The 14,498-nt window shown below is 47.7% G+C and overlaps 1 protein-coding gene across 11 annotated transcripts in view; it reads left to right on the top strand.

Annotated features, from left to right (window-relative positions):
* ESRRG (estrogen related receptor gamma) overlaps nt 1-14,498 on the top strand; it is a 409,846-nt gene that overhangs the window by 15,117 nt on the left and 380,231 nt on the right. For 4 of the 11 annotated variants that reach the window (XM_049833519.1, XM_049833523.1, XM_049833522.1 and 1 more), the window contains exon 1: nt 5,889-6,034. The exons of 6 other annotated variants lie outside the window; for them this stretch is intronic. The gene's annotated coding sequence lies outside the window, so the exon portion shown is untranslated. Of the gene's footprint in view, nt 1-5,161; nt 5,185-5,888; nt 6,035-14,498 lie in introns of those variants that run through there. One more of the 11 variants, XM_049833526.1, reaches the window with a different exon arrangement.

The raw sequence follows: 14,498 nt of genomic DNA, 5'->3' as shown, positions 1-14,498 counted from the left end.
TTTTCATGGAATGCACTGTTTGAGACTGATGTTAAAGTGAGAGCAGCAGATATCAGATATGGCCAAGCAGGTTCTAGAGTTGGTCCAGACCGGGTCAGCCCTGCACCGCAGCTGGCTGTTGAGGGCATCTCGAAACGTGCAGCTTAGCACTGTACACTTTGTCTGCTACGGATATGCAATATTATTACTTGCTGATGGCAGTTTGGCAACTTTTGTCTATATCAAACAAGCCAAATTCCGATCCCTTTACTACTTCTTAGAGTTCAAATTCCTCTGACACCAGGCTCAATTCTTGTTAGAAGCCAGACTGCAGAAGATAAGTGAGCTTGCTTATTCTGAGCAGACTTGGATCTCGTATCAGGTGAGGGCCTCACCCCAAATCCCGATCTCTGATAAATTAACTTTTTAACATTTGCATTACCGCTAGCGCACAAGCCAAATGTCTACGCAGGTATTTATGTTCCAACAGCCAAATGCAGGCTCATTCTTTTCTTCTGATTTATAAGTATGTTATGTTTTACAGACATGAGTAACCCATGTGGGATATCTTTCCCACAGAGTAAAACCAATGTAAATGCACATGACTCAGGGATTTGTTTCAATGCTCATGTATAAACTCTCATTAGAAATGATTATGCTTGAAGATCAAAAGAAAAGTACACTCGCTTGTATTAATGTTTAATGCATAATTCACATTGTTAGAACAAAAAACAAAACAGTCGGTGGTTGTTATGACAAATATTAAACATTGGCACTACTAACCAATTCCCATAGAGGATCCTTTATTTCATTGCATTGGCTGTGTGCTGAGATTTCCTCTTGCGCGTGTTGTGGCATCATCTCAGAGATTTAAAGACACCTTTCTCACTGGATGAGTAATCCCCCCGTAAAGACACGAGTCCGGCAGAGCTGGGATACACCACCACTGCGGGTGGCTCCAACGCTCAGAGACCCCCTCAGTGGAAGCAGAGTGTAAAATAATCTAATCCAATTGTTTATACAAGTGGGATTTCAGATCAGGCATGCTCCTATACAGTCCAAAACTCCCATTGCCTTCAATCTTAGTCTAGTTTGAGCCTTAATATCAAGACTAGACCCATGGGCAAAGTCACCCAGCACGACAGAATACAAGAGCTTGATTTCCTGTTTTATGCTTATCCATGTTTTACCTTCTTTAGTCAATGCTTACTTTCTTACCAGAAAGCTTCTTACTTAAATAAGCAGGTTTGGGGCGAGGGAGGCGTAGGTGAAATCCATTCCCTATACCCTCAACCAAGACCAGCACAGGAGGGCAAAGCCATGCTCCTAATCACAAATCGAGTTTAGGAACGAGAATCCTATGTGTGGCATCATTGCCCATTACATGCAGTAGCGGGGCTGCTTCATCTGCGTAAGGGAAGACCCCTCGGTACCCTCTGCCTTCCCATGTTATAGCCTTTCACGCAAAGTAGGAGTTGTTTTTTTTTTTAATCTTCCTAGCTTTTATTGGCTTTTTCCATGTCAATGTTTAAAGGGGCAGCAATTTGTATCATCTAGCTTTTATATTTATGCTTCTTTCAAAAAACTGGCTGTTTTACTAGCTGAGCTTGTATAATTTCTTTCTTGTCTAGGTTTTATTTTTGGTTTTGTTCCACCCCCCCAAAAAAAAAAACTCCCAAAAAACAACAACCAACTTTAAAGTTTAGGAGTCTTAATTCATGTCAGAGTCAGCTCTCTTCCCAAGGAGGTCTATGGCACAGAATCAGACCAAACGACATTTGACAAACTTTCTGCTTGGCGCAAAGTCTCAAAAAAAATTGTATGTTCTCATTATCATTTGGTAACTTTCCTGTATGCCTGTACTGGTAGTAGTGATACAATACCCCTGATTCAGAGCAAAGCAGCTGCCCGAGTTTCAGGTAGGTTCTTCCTGATTCAGATCTCTGTAAGCAAACTATAAATTAACTCTCTATTCTTCAGGTGCCTTCTGAAGGCCCTGTTGTTCTGCGAACCCTTCTAAGCAAGTCTGAGAGGTTCCTCATTCAGGAACTAATATTGTTGAATTAGAATGGGTGCTGTTGCTTTGAATGATATGCAGTCAAAGTACAAATGGATCATGGGTGTTTAAGAGGACAGAGCAGACAGAGCTTTGGTTTTTGTTTTCCTTTTGTTTATAACAACCTGCTCAAAATATTTACGATTGAGAAGCTGATATTTTCTCCAGTTAAGAACCTATTGTCCGCTTTAAGGCAGTGGAGTATATACTGGTTAAATTGTTTATTTTTAGTGGAGTGCACATGGCATTGCTATCCTGGAATTGATCATAAATATATAGCTGTTGTGGGGGTTCTGTTGAGGAAAAAAAATACCTGCAATGAATTAAATATGCTTCACAAGGAAAGAAGTAGGTCAAACGTTGGGCTAAATTAACCTCATGTTATACAGAAAGACTAAACTCTGTTGTTTTCACCTGTGGGACTTTGGACTTGTCTACACACCAAATTATCCCCAAACACTTATTAGGTACACTGCGGTAATTATTTTCAACTAAAACCATGTGTAGACAAATCTTATGCCAGCGTAAGAATTCACTTTCTTGAATTATCTTAATCTACTTTGAAAGTGGATTAAGTGAAACCAGGAAACAACTCGGTCATTCCAGAATGAATAAGCTATCTGAACACAGTTCTGCTTTATATTCACATCCGACCTTATTCCAGCATAATTTTCCTGGGCTGAGAGGCTCTTAGGATATATCTACATAGCAAATGAATGTGTGATCATAGACATACCAACCTTTCCTTTACTCTCACTGGCATGAATAACAGCAGTAATGAAAGATGGTAGCAGAGACTTCGGTACAGCCTATTAACTGGAGCATATACGCAGCTGGTTGTGAACAGCCTCTGCTGAAATCCACCTTGTCACACCCTCACTTCAGATACAACTCACGTCCCTTAGACTAATACCAGGGTTGGGAATGCCTCTGCATCTCCAGTGTGTACGCACACCAAAAATTGCATACGCGATAGGACTGCGCAGCTGAGCTAAATGGAAAACAGGTGAATTTAACTTCAGAGGTTAATCACACAGGAGAAGCAGCATGGCTCACACATTTTTAATATACACGCCTTTGACAACCAAATAAAGTGTCAGCTGTTCGACTGTGGAGGCCAAATTAAATATGCTGCAGACAAGCACAGCCCAGTTGATTTCACTAGGGCTGAATTTGGCTCCATAGGTGAGATCTTGCTTATTTGACTAATACTTATTTTGTTACCTATCTGCTTATTTATTTTAATGAAATTTATGCACTTTAATGTTCCTTTAAGTGCATTCCAAAAATAGCAATTTGATTAACTAATTCACTTTTTAAAAGTGTAACAATCACAACTAAAAATCTCCCTGTTAGCTGAGGTATGGAATAATTGCAAGTAGCATCTTGGGTAGCTACGCCGTACCCTTCGCCCTTTCAAACAAGTTCCCCACATCAATCAGAAGAGCCTCACTTGAAAATGAATGGCGAAATATAGACAACAATCAAGCTGTACACACTGCTTTTCAAGTCTACCAAAAAAATGTATCAGTAATGTACTCTGTACTCTGCTGAGACAGTACAGTCAAGACTGGTAAGAATTTAGCCTAAAAGCAGTTCAAAACAATTCCAAAACAGAAACATGAAACAAACTTGTCTTTCTAGCCAGGCCAGAAAGCATCTTGCATAGCTTAGGTTAGGAAGGGGGGGGGGGGGGAAAGGCGTGCTTTCAATTTCTGGCTCCTGAAAATGATGCTTGGACTGTGCTATATTCTGAGAAGGGCTTCTTTTTTTCCCCCAACTCTTCTTCCAGTTGCAACAGACAATCTTGCCAGTTAAAATGAGGTGCTGTTGAGAGCACAGAGTCCAGCAACAGAAAAGGTGTGCACTAACTTCTCCCTGACTCTGTCTCCTTATAAAAGCCGGAATAGCAAAACCCGATTAGTAACACTATTAAGCAATTTTGCCCTTTATTGTATTTAAACGAGGAAAATGAAAGCGTTAATGCTAATATTAAGGCTGAACAGAGGCAGTTGCAAAAAATAATCTAGTTTCAGCCCTGCTACACGCGTCCCTTCGTGAACTCCCCCGCGCTAGCTGCATGTGTATCGGCAGTGCTGTAACTTGTTATTAAAATAGGCGGTGCAAAACGCAGAAGAGGTAAACTTGACTTTGGGCACCGCTGGGACGCTCTGCGGTCGCCGCGCAGGTGTTGTGGTGTTTCAGCAGTTTGGGATATTAACAGTGTGCAGGTAACAACCGATCTTTGGCTACGGAGGCGCTTCAGTCCCAGCCGGTTTCTTTTCAAAGCGAGGCCTAGTTCTGGAAATACTTGCGCACGCGAGCTCAATCCGACACGCAAAAGGTGCCCCTGAATTTAGCGCGACCGCGCGCGAAGACTGACAGGATTTGCCTTTTAAAAGCGCAAAAAACCCACGGAAAGAAAAGGCAGGGGGCTCGCCAGCCCCTTCCACGGCTGGTCACGCCACTCGCAGCGTGCGCGGGGGTCACACCGGCCCGGGCGCTGGCTGCAGGCCCGAGCCCGCTCTCTCGTTTTTAACGTAAACCGCCCTGCTCTCACAAGGAGGCGCCGGGCAACCCGAGCAGGGAGCGACGGACGGTTCAGGCGCCCGTCGCGGAACCCTGCCGGGGTCGGCGGGAGCCCCTCGCCCTGCGGAGCCCCGACGCCATTGTGCTGCCGCCCGCCCGCCGCCCTGCCTCCCGCCGGCCCCGCAGCCCTCGCACGGCCACCCCCCCCCCCTCCGTCACCAGGCCGGGCGTCAGGGCCCCCCCCTTCCACACCCCCACTCCCCCCCCAGCCTTCCCCTGCAGAGGCTTGCAGGAGATTTGGGGGGGGGGGAAGCGGCGCCGGGCCTGCACGGCAGCAGCGGTGCGGCGGCTGCACGGCCAGCAGCGTTGCTCCTCGCCTACCTTCCTCCTGCATTTCGGGTGCCTTTTTTTTTTTTTTTTTGGTGCGTGCGCTCCCCCCCGCCCCCCCCCCCCCCCCCCCGGCAAATGGCCTGCTGGCGGCGTGTGCGTGGCTGTGTATGTCCCCGCGTCCCCCGGGCGAGGTGTCCCGTCCGCCGCCGGAGGACCCGGCCGCCCGCATCCGAGCTGCCGCGGGGGTGGCACCCCCTCCCCGCCCCCCGTTTTCGGTAGTTGGCTTTTGGGTGGGTTTCTTTTCCTTTTCCTTTTTTTTTTTTTGGGGGGGGGGGGGTGGTTTGTTTTTTTTTTCCAGGTGGGACTTGGCGGTGACCGGCGAGGCTCGCCTGGCACTGAATGTCACCCTGAAGGTAAAATGAAAGACAAAAAGATGAACGCATGCCTGCTCCCCTCGGCCGCGCCGCCCCGCGCCGCCGCTCCCCCGCGCCCGCCGGCGAGCGGCCGCCACCATCGCGGGGCGGCAGCCCCCGCCGCGCCCCGGATTTCCTGTCCCGGCTTTTTATTATTATTTCGCTTCGGGGGAAAAAAAAAAAAAAAAAAAAAAAAAAAAAAAAAAGGCAAAAAAAAAAAAAAAAAAGCGCCGCCGCATGCAAAAAGAAACGTGCACGTACCCGGTAACGAGCCCAGGAAAAACCCGGCCGCTTCCCCCTTCTCCTGCCAAGTTATCATTGAGAAAACAGACAGGCGGCGTGACGTCCCGGGTCAGGCCGAGTGCGGACCGGCGCTACCAAGGCGGCAGGGAGGCCCGGGGACGCCGCCGGGGCCGGGGCCGCGGGGCCCGGGGCCGCCGCCGCCCGCCCGCCGCCGCCGCCCGCCCGCCGGGCCGCGCCCGCCGCCGCCGCCGCCCCCCGCGCCCCCCGCCCCGCCGCCGCGGCGCCGCGCGGCCTGCCGCCCGCCGGCGGCTCCCCCCTCGCCGGCGGAGGTCGCGGGAGCCCAGTTAAAGGAGGCGTGTGTAAAGATTTTTGCAATGTCCCTGCATGGTGTTGTAGACTTTCCTAGCAAAGAAACCGGCTTCGGCTTCTTTAAAATCCCCGACGACTCACCTGATTAACCTGCCTGCGGTTCTGAGCTGACCAGGTAAAGCGAGCCCCCCCCTCCCCTCCCCGCACCTCTGCGAGCTGACATTGCATCGGGGGCAGGTTTTTGCTTGGAGACGAGCCGCTGCCAGAAGCGCTCCCCCCCCCCCCCCCCCCCCCCCCCCATTCCACCTTCAGACCTCGCCAATTGCACTTGCTCAGAGTCATTGCCCCCCCCCCCCCCCCCCGGAAAAAAATCAGCTTCGTAAAAAGCCGCACAACAGCACCGGCCACCCGGGGTTCAGTGGTTCTTGGCTCTCGGACAATTATTTGAAATTATTGGCTCGGGGGGCTGGGGGGTGGTGGTGGGGGAGAATGATTTTTTTATTTTTTTTTTTTTTTTTCCCCTTTCTGCTGACAGATCCTACCCCAGCAGGTTTTGTCCTCCCCCCCCCCCCCCTCCTCGCCCGGGGTCAGGAGTGCCGGGGAAGTGACGAGGCTTTAGCCAGCAAAGAGTTTGGGGCCGGGGTCCCGGGGTGGCTCTGCCGGTTACGAGCGGGGAAGGGGCGCCGGACTCTCCGTAGCCGGTGCCGGGCCGCGTGTGAGGGTCGCGGCGGCTGCCCGGGTCGCCCCGCCTCCCTCGGGGTGCCCTTTCGGCAGCCCCGAAGTGTCCCGGCTGCGGCGCGGCCCGGGCAGCGGCGGGGCCCGCCCGCCCCGGCGGGGAGAGGCCGGCGGAGGTGGCGGGGTGTGTGTGTGTGTGTGTGTGGGGGGGGGTGGTCGTCCTCGTCCCCATCCCTCCCCCGCCGCCTTTTCCTTCCTGAAAGACTTCTGCGAGCGGTTCGTGGGAGCCGAGCAGGCCTGGTGGGAGCCCTGCACGCCGGGCGGGGGGCATCGCCGCCGCCGGTGGGGGTTTCTTTACTGGTGTCCCCCGCTGGCCGGAGCGGCGGCGTGGCCGTGCCACGCGGGACCCGCGCTGCGCTCTGCTCCGCTCGTGCCGTGGCGGCGGGACCCGCGGCCGGGCGAGCGGGCGCGGGGGGGGGGACGCAGGCACACCCCCACCCCCACCCCCCCCCCCCCAACACCCACCCTCCCACACACAAAGGCGGCGGGGCCCTGCTCGCACCCGAAATCGGGAGGGACGAGGGAAAAGTGTGGAGGAAAGTCAACGTCCTGCTTGCTCCTCCCGATAGCTCACCCTCCCAGCTCCGGGCTTGGGGGGGGGTCAGAGGAGCGCTTGCATCTGGGGGGGCTGCATGTGACCCGGCTGCGAGAAGATTTGTTTTCCTTTTTTTTTTTTTTTTTTAATTCTTTTGCTTTCCCCTCAGCATTAATGCTATGAAGGAGCGAATGGTCTGGAGGTATATTTTGAAGTGCTGCAGGGGAAGCGCTCCGAGTACTTGGTCTAGTTAATATGTTTCTCGTGATACCAAAGAAGAGAGGACTGCATTTAGGAGATGACTAAATAATGGGGGAGGCAAGTAAAAATGAGTAGAATACAAAGGAGGGAAAACCGAAGGTGAACGGTAGTGTGGGAAGGCAGGCACTGGGCAGCCTGGGTTTCTCTCCTGTAATCCCCCCCCCCCCCCCCCCGAGTCCTCTCTTTTCATAGCGTTAAGGAGACTCTTAACGGCAACCGCAACCCTACAGAAAAACAGATGACCCTCCCCACTTCAACCTGTCATCGTTTGTGGCCAGGAGGGAAATCTGAATGCCCTTTGTATAAAACCACCAAAGTTTTGAGCATTTCTTAGCCACCCCATCTCAAATACAAAGCGTAAAACTTGCCTGATACATTTTGGTGGCACTTCCCTGGTTTGTTTCGGAGGACAAAATGTTCTGGTGTAGCGTACCAACCCTCGCTTTCAGAGCGGGAGTAGTTTACAATATAACCTACGTTAGATTATATGCGGCGCGTGCGTTGCATTTCCACTGAAAAGAGCCAAAGACTTAGAATGACGAAGCGACTCGTGTGGTTATGATCTTCCTTGTCTTGAGAGCATCAAGGTAGCCGTGGTTCTGCGTGCTGGGTGGGGGGGAGGCGTGTGTCTGTGGTGCGAGGGGTTTCATGCCTGTACGGGAATCTGGCGGGTCTCCTTTTAGAGGACTTTACAGCTTAAAATGTGCCAGGGGCAGGAGAAGGTAAACACGACATTCAGCGTGCTCATTATCAAAATAGGGAAAACAAATCGATTGCATTAACTGTGTGTGCAGTATCACAGTTATTCCACAGTATTTTGTCAGAAATTAAAAGGTTACCACTAGAGTACTATATCCCTATCTCCAGCCTGGCACCACTTATTACTGCAACAGTATTTCAATATTAAGTGATCTTAGAGATATTTCATCTTTCATTTTGAATCCTGAATTTGAATCAGCATTAGGATGTCAGGGCTGCGAGATAAGGTATAACAAACTAAGTAGACAGCTGAAGGGCTCCTGGTGAAGGTGTTGCTGAGAAGGATATCTTGGGCCGTTCGCAGTAACCTTGTTTACAGGGACGTTTCAATTGCAACCTGAATTTCAGCGAGAGGCTGCCTGGACTAATGCCTGCGTGCCTGAAACCCATCACGAGTATCTTTTGCACTCTAAACCTTCTCTCTGTGCCTTCCTTGCATACTCACAAAAACTTTTCTGGAAGGTTAGGATGATTTTCTGATATGAAAATTAAGATGTTTCCCTAAGAGGAATGCTGCTCTTTGAACTCGTGTACATTAGCAACAAAGTATTCATGAGGTTTGATTTTTTTTTATTTTTTTTTTTTTTTTTGGTTCTCTGATGTGCCTGGATCAGTAGTTACACCAGTCTTTTTAACTTCACGTAGATGGCTTTGATTTATTATATTTAAGTCTCGGCAGTTTCGAATGTATTTTGCAGCGCATGAGGTCGGTTCAAGTCAGAATGTGAAAAGATGCATATTGTAACAAGGAACAGTTTTGTAGTGATCTGCTAATTTTTTGTTTTCTTTTCCTGAAGCTGTTCCAGGAAAATCACGTGCATTTAGAGAGTGGGTGCTAAATGCCAGCAGCCACATTGATGAAGAAAAATGCCGTTGAAATACTTTGGAATAATAAATAGGATACGTAATGGTCAACCACAAGATAAAAATTTTACACAGTGTTTTTATGACTCTAAATTGGCTGCATTGTAAACCAAGCTTACTACTCTATTAAGTCATCAGAGTTTTCAATTATTTAAGATTTCTAGTCAAGCTATCTAATATAGTCTTCACCATCCATATCAGAAAATTATACATAAGGTTGTAATTCCTTCTTGTTGCTATGTGAGGGCTTTGTTGTAGACAGGGGGTTTAAGTTTGACTTATCAGGACAAATATTACAAAGCATGCACACAGAAAAATGATACGGAAATAGCCCCAGTCCTATGAAATGGGGATAGTTACAGCACTGAAATGTACCTAATACAATTTGAGATCCACTCACTAAGAAACCTTGACAGTATCTGCCTCGCAGGTACCGTGCATTTGGAAATACTATATCTCCATTTAAATGCAGATCTTCAGTTTTCTCCAGGGGGCAGTTGGCGAATCTTTCGATTGAACCACCGGTACTAGAAAAACTAACTGAAGATTTACCCATGAACAAGAGACCCTTTCAAGTCTGCCTTTTTGAAATAATGATTATAAAATTTCCTAATATCACAAGTTTATATTGATTTCGAATGCCTTTTTCAAAAGTCACAGGAAAGGAATAGTGTCTTTTACTCAAGGTAGGCCAACATTTGCACGCTTGTTTAGCAATCTGACGAGAGATAACTGTTACAAATAAGTTCTTTGTTTTTGCGTGGGTATTGTGTTTGCATGTGAGTTTTGTCAAATGGACAGAGCAGTCTTGCTTTGATTTTGACCTAGATTCCTCCTGATTATTCCTATACAGCTAGTACCTGCTTATTTCCCGCTGTGAAAATAGGAGAACAACTGTTGATGCTATCTAGCTGGGGCTGCATGGGCAATAGGCACACACGTCCAGTAATCTCCCCTCCTCCTCCAAGGCTTCAGTAGTAACGGATAAAATGGCGCTGCAGTCCAAAGAGGGTGCAAGCCGGTATCTCCCCTCCTGCGAATTTTCCTTCTTTGAGGGTTTGATTCAAAGGAAGACAGGGGAAAAAAAAAAAAAGGGGGGGTGGTGGTGGTGGAATGAGTGAATTTATTTCTGTTTCCGGATTTGGCACACAAATTTTGCATACTTGCAGGGATGCACAGGGCTATGTTCCATATTTGCTTGAAGCTCGGTGCCAGCAGGCGTCAGTCCTCCTTAGAGGGGCTTGTCCCATCCAGTCCAGTTTCCTATATTGTTTGCCAGCTGTCTAGTTTGCTGTGTAACCCGAGGCAGTAAAAGCCCAGGACGCAGGGAACGGGAGCTCCCTGCTTGGGGTGCAGGCAGAACAAACTACGGGGTGCGGAGGAGACCCAAGATCCTGACCTTTCCCACGCCAGGTGCCATGCCGCTGCATGCGTTCCCAGCTGCTCCGGTGTCCCCAGCATGGGCAAGGGTGCTGCCCGCGGGTGCTGCCCTTGTCCCCGTGCCAGAGCCATGAGGTTGTGGAGATCTATCATCCATATTATGCTCACCTGTTAATGGCATATAACCCATCGGCCTCAATACCCTGGAGAAAACATGCACTTCAGCCTCTGCACGGAGTTCAGGCAGATCTGCAAAGTCCAATCTTACATGCACCAGCATTAATGGCAGAGCTCCCATTCAGCTTAATTGATATTCCCATAAACATCTGCAGGTTTCTGTTTGTAGTGGAAGCTACAGCTGGGTGGACTTCTTAAATGAATGTTTTGCATATTGAGGTTGAAAGGAGAGTCGAGCCCGATACATTAACTTATCATCTGTGTCATCCTCTTGACATCAGTTGGATTACTACAAGCATATATGACAAGGAGATTAGGTGCAAGATCTTCACACACACACGTGCTTTTGTTAGCATGTTGATCGGTGGAGATGTTACTTCTCTGAAAACCTTGTTCTAAGTCAAGTCTAGGCAAGCACAAACCTGTGCGTGCATATACAAGTTGAGCAGGGCCTATCCTTTATAATACAATTTTTTTCCTCTAATATCTGAGCAAGATCTCTTATTATAACTCACCCATTAGGGGAAAGAAAATGGAACTTTTCTCAAACAGCTTTACTGTTGGGGAATCTAGTGGCAGTTGCTTTGAAGCATGTGTAATTGATTATCATACATTTATTTTAAAAAGGAGACATAACAAGGAATCTAACATGATGTTTTGGAATATATCTTCTCCCCACAATGTTCTTGAGGGAAATGTAAGGTTGCAGGCATCATTTCATGCCCTGTATGTTTTTGAACATAAATCAAAGAAATTGTTGGAGAGTTATAGATGTTCATAGCAACTGTAGCTATAATAAACACATGCAGTATATATTTTCCAAGCTATTTTGTATGGGTGAAAAGCTGAAGCTGGCGTTTTGTACGAACAATTCAACTTCATCACTGAAAATTTATTTCCTAGTTAGGGTGGATTACCAGCGTAGCATGAAGTCGTACACCTTCGTTTAAGTTCATCTGGTTATGAAGCCTCGGTTAAAATTGGGAAAGAATTTAAATTGGATCTAGGCACCTTGAATGAATTATTCCAAATGTCAAATTTATTGTGACGCCTCCATGGCGATATTTACATCTATATTATCACCTATATTGGTTTCAAAGTATGCTGGATACTTTGGAGAGCAAACAAAAGACAAGAACGATATGAAAAAAACAAACAGTTTTTAATTGTACACATAGCGCAAAGTGTGAGCATAGTAAATACAACAGGAAAGAGAATCTTGAACGATCAGGTAGTGCGATGCTGCTAATGGGAACAACAGCTAGCTTAGGCATACAAATTTCTTGATGATTCTGTTAGTTTTGGTTTAAAGCCTTAATAGGTGAAAAGGGAGAAGTGACTTTTACGGAGGAATTTCAATGAGGAAAGTGTAGTCACTCGGTGTGTGAGGATGAGGAACGTGTTCCATGCATTGACGAGGATCCAAATGCATTAAAATGCTAAGAAGGAAATCCAGTAGTCACAGTGAGCACATATATGGATAGACTGGTGGTCGGACATACTCACGATCTGTGCAGAGATCAGACAGGTCTAGATGAACAGAGTTTCAGACTTAATACTTAAGCAAAATCTAAGTGTCTGAATAAAACAGGTGGGATGTGTTTCTTGGAGTCTGGCCTTCCAGGCACTTTCAGGTGTAGCCCTCATTACTCTGTGTACTCCTATTGGGTTCAGAGCTTGATAACTAAACCAAATACTGCTTATTGAAAATTCTGAGACTAGCTAAAAGGTGTGACTTTTAAAAGTGTCACGGTGCTCCTGCTGGGCTTCTGTTTTATTGCGGTTACTTTCAATCATCCCTCTTTTATTACAAGAACCAGAAATCTCTTTTTAAAAGAGAAAGCCGGTCTCTTATTACTTGGCTCCTGGAAGCAGAGTTTTAAAATATACAACAAATATCCTGAGATTGATGCTAAAACCGAGAATTTGCTCTGTTTTACTTGTTTGTAGCATTAGCCTTAAATGACTTCCTCTTGATGATGTCTTTGAATTTTAAGGCCTGCACGAATGAAACAAGACGCTTTCTAAATTGTTACAGCTGATGGATGTCAGGAAGGCAGGGCATGGCCCATCTTGGGCACCAGTACTAGTTTAGACCTCAGAAGAGCAGGCGGGGGGGTTGGTTTCCAAGGGCCGCCCTTTGCACTGGGGACGGGTGGCGGAGCGAAGGAGACATACAGCCTCTGACATCGTGTAAGCTCGGGGTCGGCTTCCCCTTCTTCATTTCTCACCCAGCTCTTGCTCCCCATCCTCTCCGAACATATTCTGCCATCTCTCCTTAGTAGCTGGGCTACTCTTCCCTGTCCTCTGAAGGTTGGAAAATGGGCTTTGAATTGTTACTATGCTCCCTGCTGGATACAATGCTGTGTAAACAAAATTCAGTGAGAAAATTAGAAAAAAGAGAAAAGGAAAGACAGGGTGTCGCAGGTTGAGGTATAGCTGGGAGACTGGGAGGAGAAAGATTTGGCAATTCCTGTGTGTCCCGTGATTGGGATCCGTGTATATTTTTACAAGAGAGGGGAGCTGAAGGAGCTGTGTCCCTGGATCCGTATTGACCCTGCTGTGACGGATGGGACACAATTAGAGAGGAGGCATAAGGAGAAGTGGAGTCCAACCCGGAGTGGATGTCCTCCAGCCTTGACAAGTGCCCGTTGGGCTGTGTGGGATAGGACTGCGGAATACGGTCGGATTACTGCTCTCGTGCTGCATTCGGAAGTCTCAGCCTTTCTGCGCAGACACTTGGGTGTTTAAAGCCTCTTAAGGAGGGAACTTCATTCACTGACATTCCTGCTTCCACCGGGATTTTTTTTTTATTTTTTTTTTACTTGTCTTAAATTAACGTCTTGAGTTCCACCTGACAAAAAAGAGCTTGTTTTAGTCTGTGCTGAATTTCTCACAGAAAAAAACCTCTCCTGCCGTATTACAGTCTAAAGAGACCAGGCGGACAAGGGTTGAGAGCGAGGTATGCAGAGTCTGGGCAGCAGGCTGGGCACCGGAGCACAGAGAGCAGGCGGTCCAAGGTCATGGCACTTCTTACGGCACAGCTGGGAGCTGGATGCACAACCTCAGGTTTTAGTCCTTTACCTTTCTCCGACATGCAATCCCTGTCTCGCAGCTTGGGCAACAGAGGCACGGAAACTGTGCTTTTGCAACATGCGTTACGTGTGACGGTGCCAGTTTAGGCATGGAAAGGTGAGGTGATGGGTCGGAGGTGACGCAGCCGGTCAGTGGCAGAGCCTAAATGGAGCCCGGCCTCATCGCCAGGATTCCGATTCCCGGCCTTGCACTGTCTCTCCCGGGAGAAGTGCAAGATTAATCCTGCTGGTGCCACCACACGCTTTCATTTCTCTGGTGTGACACGGTCCAGGGGTGGACAGGATCCTTCTCCCAAAGGAGAGAAGCAAATTTGGGTGGAAGCGCATGTTGAATCAGTATGGTCAGCCAGCTATAAATGGTGCCTACCTTTTATAACAATTATTTTTAATGTTTTACTAATCAGATTTTGCTTGTTCTTACCTTTTGTAATCAAAGGGAAGTGAAGACACGAGCTATGAGTATCTCTGAAAATTGGGCCACAAAGCCTTGTACTTGTACTTGTGCTTGTGAGTGAGCGTGCGCGCACGTGTGCAACGTGCGTACGCACGCTCGGATGTTGTGTATGCGCAGGATCTCAATTATTTTGCTGTTTGAATCATAGAGCATGCTGTCTTGATGTACTGTCAGTTTTGGTTTCTGCCCTTTGGAATAAAGTTCAAAATATTAAAGAAATAACACGCAATATACTAGTAGCTAGAATAGTCATAGCGCCCGAGGGGAAAAGAGGGTGGTGAATAATCTGTCTTGCAAATGCCTGGAAAAATCCCCTTAACTCCTCCTAACCAAACTCTGCAATGGTGTACTTTTAAAAGGGACTCGTCTAAATTTTGGT

This window comes from Accipiter gentilis, chromosome 30 (assembly GCF_929443795.1).
Source record: "Accipiter gentilis chromosome 30, bAccGen1.1, whole genome shotgun sequence".
NCBI lineage: Eukaryota > Metazoa > Chordata > Aves > Accipitriformes > Accipitridae > Astur > Astur gentilis.
Note: the sequence above shows the minus strand (reverse complement) of the source record. Positions and strands in the feature narration are given on the sequence as shown.